This window comes from Euphorbia lathyris, chromosome 10 (genome assembly GCF_963576675.1).
Source record: "Euphorbia lathyris chromosome 10, ddEupLath1.1, whole genome shotgun sequence".
NCBI lineage: Eukaryota > Viridiplantae > Streptophyta > Magnoliopsida > Malpighiales > Euphorbiaceae > Euphorbia > Euphorbia lathyris.
In genome coordinates, this window is record NC_088919.1 from 179,786 (window position 1) to 184,282 (window position 4,497).

The 4,497-nt window shown below is 31.8% G+C and overlaps 1 long non-coding RNA gene across 5 annotated transcripts; it reads right to left on the minus strand.

Moving 5' to 3' along the window:
* Positions 1-398: 398 nt before the first annotated feature.
* Positions 399-3,518, minus strand: LOC136208371 (uncharacterized). Of its 5 annotated transcripts, none has more exons than XR_010677103.1 (3): positions 3,192-3,518; positions 2,823-2,922; positions 399-2,597 (listed from the first exon to the last, which is right to left on the minus strand). It is a non-coding gene; the product is annotated as an uncharacterized lncRNA (long non-coding RNA). The 5 variants fall into 5 exon arrangements; XR_010677101.1 differs by having other exon boundaries at positions 399-2,604; XR_010677102.1 differs by having other exon boundaries at positions 399-1,922; positions 2,524-2,922.
* Positions 3,519-4,497: the final 979 nt, after the last annotated feature.

The window sequence follows — 4,497 nt, forward strand, 5'->3', positions numbered from 1 at the left end:
GAAAAATAATGGTCGTGGCATAAATGAGTTCTTATGCCACGGGAACGTCCGTGGCTAATCACATCATTCTGCCACGGATAAACTCGTGGCAAGAATAAAATACATGTGGCAAGTAATAGCAACCCGTGGCAATCAACCCAACATAGCCACGAGCAAAACCATGGCAAAAGTAAAATAATTATGGCTAGAAATCTTGTTTAGCCACGAGCATAACCGTGGCAAAATAGAACCTCTAGCTAGAAATTTTAGCCACAAGCATAACTGTGGCAAAAATAGATTCATTGTAGCTGTAAAGATTTCCTAGCCACGAGCATCATCGTGGCAAACATAATCAGTGGTAATTTATTTTTAATTTATTATATGATCTTTTGAATAGATGAAGCTCATTAAAATCAATATGAAAGTGAACAAAGACTCAAATTTCAACCGATCTTCTCAAAAATAATAATTATTAATTAAACATGAATCTTTCTAGCTATCATCCATCCAATAAAAATCCCAACAGGAAAAGAAATCTATCAAAAGTATCCAATATAAATTTTTCCCCATCAGTACATACAAATAATAATAGAAGAAATCATAAGAAAAAATGAGATTCGCAGCAAGCTTCCAAAGATTGGAGTTACCCCACTCGTAATTGAAGAAACCAAATGGTTTAATTCACCAACTGTTACAAAATCAACAATCAAAGTTAAGACAATATGTATATATATTAATATTACGAACACAATTTAATAACTGCAGATGCCACCAAATCACTTACAACAGGCTGACTAGTTAAATTTAACCACATATATTACACTAGATTAGAGTATATTTTAATTCCAAATAAATTAAAAGGTTAGCTACCTCAACAAAAACGACTCATATAAAATCTTACAAGTCAGCTACCTCAACTACAAAGTTTGTTTCCTCAACTAACAAAATCCTACGTGCACTCTGTAATTTTAAAGTAAAAAACAACATGAACATGAACGACAACGATAACATAGAAATGCAAGGATAAACATTGATCCAAAGGCTCAAAAGCAGTTCTAAAGAGTAAGATGTAAACCTTGTTTATAATGATAAGCAAATGTTCTCAATAAAGTATATGTAATGATTTAAAATCTTCTCATTAAAATGTTTATAATGATAAAAAGATAATCTCATTAAAATGTTTAAAATGATTAAAAATCTTCTCATTGAAGTCTTTTAAGTGTTTATAATGATATTTCCCCCAACTAATAATATTATTTAAACTAAAATTATAAATAATGAAATAAATTAAAACTTGGATCGAAGGGAGTTGTGTTAGCATAAAATTTCTACATATGATGTCTCAATAATATTTCCCTAAAATCCGATTAAGTGGTGAGCAAAGTAGACATGGTGTTTACAGTTGACATATTTCAATAGCTCAGCCAGAGCATATTATTTCTAAAGTCAATGTGAAATAAGAATATCTAACCTGTTAGTAAGTTGCTCAAAACTATATAGAGCCAGAAATTCCAATGACAAACAACGAGTTCATACAGCCATCAAAGCATCATCTGTAACATTAAAAGACTCTAACTTCAAAATATTAAGAGAAGGGCATCCTTGGATAGGCCTTGTTCCTATTACAGAACTGGTCCAGGTCTGTAACAGGATAGGCCTTGTTCCTGTTACAGAACTGGTCCAGTTCTGTAAACAGAATTGGTCCTATTTTAACATGATAGAGCATTTGGTAAAACTTGCAAAGTCAACTAATATGTCAAGTAATCCTTAAGCATTTTAAATTATTTTTTGGAAAAATGAGAATGCAAACTAAGAATCAGAAAATGGCCTAAAGTACTTAGCACAAAACTTAACATTGATATCGTCTACACTAATGAATGAAGGGTGCAGCAGCACAGCCGCTTGGATGAACTCGCATTTTGCTAGTTGAACCACTATCTTGGCTGTGAATAATCAGAAGGCATTAATTAAAACCACAGAAATTATGATTCATGATGATTTATAACTAATATGTAAAGTTAATTTTCGTGTAAGCAAATTAAATTGACTTTCATGAAACAAATAACTATAATAATAAGAAATTGAAAATGGTACATAATTGATTTATGTAAGAAAGCTTGGCATTGATAGAATTAGGAGGAATGTAATTAAAAAGGGACAACTATAACATGTTTTACACTAGTCATTGGACTGCCATTGGCTTTCACTTTGACAATATTTTAATGCCCAAAAAGAAGAGTGGACATGATATTAGCATTAGAATAGCTGGAATTCCTAAACCTATAGCCCACTAAGATTGGTGTGTACATACACAATTAATGTTAAAGATACCATTTGGGCAATGTGAACGTGAAGAAGTAACAATTGGGGTAAATTCACATATCAGCAGATTGGTTCCAAGAATTTGGCTTAATTAGAGAACACATATATAAAATATGCCATATTGACAGTAATATCAAAGAAAATGGAAATCATACACAAATGTTAGCCACACATTAGCCAATCCAGCTGATAAAGAGAACTAGTAGTTCCAACCGCAAGTACCTTGATTCGAAACCAAAGGCTCTTTAATTTCTTTTCCGCTCCTTGTTTAATTTCTTTTTCAGTCAATTGCATCCCTGTACTCTATATGATGTCAGATATTTAAAACCAAGTGGCAAATATTAGAAGGTATAAAGCTCAATTTGCATCCTAAACTATAGGTGAGAAATCAATTGGATCCCTGTATTCTACATGATATTGTTAACTCCTTCTCCAAATCTATATATTGGTTTCCATCATCATAATTCATGAAAGAATAATCATATCACACTCAATAAATCAAAAAACTACAACTGACTTACCACCCATAGAACCAAGAGCTTATCCAGCTTCATGCCTAACCATAGGATGCTCATTTACATCTCTAAGAATTCTGCTAAGTGTAGGGGAAACAACTTTATTCTGCAATTTGCCCAAAACATAAGCTGCCTCAAAATTGTAACCAAATGCAAACATAAGCATTAAAAAAATCTGAAAATTAAACTATAAACAATAAAAACCAACTCAGACAAGTAATAACCATATCTGAAATAATTAGAATATTGGTCATCATTTATCACCAACATATAATCGTCTACAACATTAAACAACTTAGAAAACTTGGAATGAATTCATTGATAGAAAATGACCTAATCTAAAATAAAATTGGGCAAGAGAGAAATTTAGCACACCTCACGCTTAAGCAAAGAACTGTTTGCACCCAAAGAATCAATAATAGCTGAAACAACTTCATCTCCACCATTATTTGTAAGTGAAAAAAGAACAGTATAGGTTCATACCCGTAGTTAGGTTTTAGAGTCGCAGAAGTGCAGGAAGTGATTAGGTCGCATACTTTCAGGTTGTTTGAGGGTGAGGCCGTGAATTTCAATTTGAAATTGAGATTGAGGAATGAGATTTTATCTGAAAGTCGGGATGTGTGAAAATGGGCTGCGGCAGGAATAAGGAGTGTGGAACGAAATTAGGGATAGGGGTTGATGAATGAAATTTAGGTGGTGGGAAATAAGGTTTTCTAAAATTTGGGGCAAATTTTTGGGCGGCAACCTCAATTTTTACATGGAGCTAAGCCCTTGTTTGGGAGGAGGTTAATAGGAGTAAATGGGAGTAATGGAAGATTACGTATTAAGTTAACCTTGTTTGGGAGTTATTTTTTGGAAGTAAATGGAGGTTAATGGGGTTAAATCTTTACTTCCTCTAACCTCCAAACTCTAACCTCCAAATTGGGGGTTAACGGGAATAACGTAAACTTTTTTTAAATTTCTTGTCTTTGGAGAGTAAATTTAACCTTCCCCTCCAAATTTAAACTCCCAAACAAGGTTAAACATTTAACCTCATTTACAACCTATAAACTCCCAAACAAGGTTAATTTTTAACTTTCCATTCCATCACTTCCCTTCCCTTTTCATTACCTCCTTTAACTCTCACCTCCATTAACCTCCAAACTCCCAAACAAAGGCTAAATATTTGGGGCAAAGTTTGGGCGGTAACTTAATTTTGGAGTAAATTATTTGTAAGGATTAATGAGAATAAACTATCTTATTAATATTATATAGTAAAATAATGAGAATAATGATACATGAAATTTAATAAATTTATAAAAAATAGGTATAAATGAGAATAAAATAAAATAAAAATTAATAAATAAATTATTTTATTATTAATATTAAAGTATATAAATTATTCTCATTAAAAATTGTTGAGATTATGTTTTTAGTGAGAATATATTGGTATTCTTGTTAATTTTTTCTCACTGATACTCAATTTTCTTGTAGTGAATTCATATCAGATTATTTTAGTTCAATAAAGGCATTTAGGTTATTTTAGTTCAAATTTGTGAAAATTCTCATTGAAATTAGAGTCGCAAGACATATCACCATTACGCATCATTAAAAGCATACATTCATAAACATAAACATTACATGTGTCTTCCATGTGTGTAAATACATTTTGTCCTGCATAGCCACCGAGTTATTTTGCAGG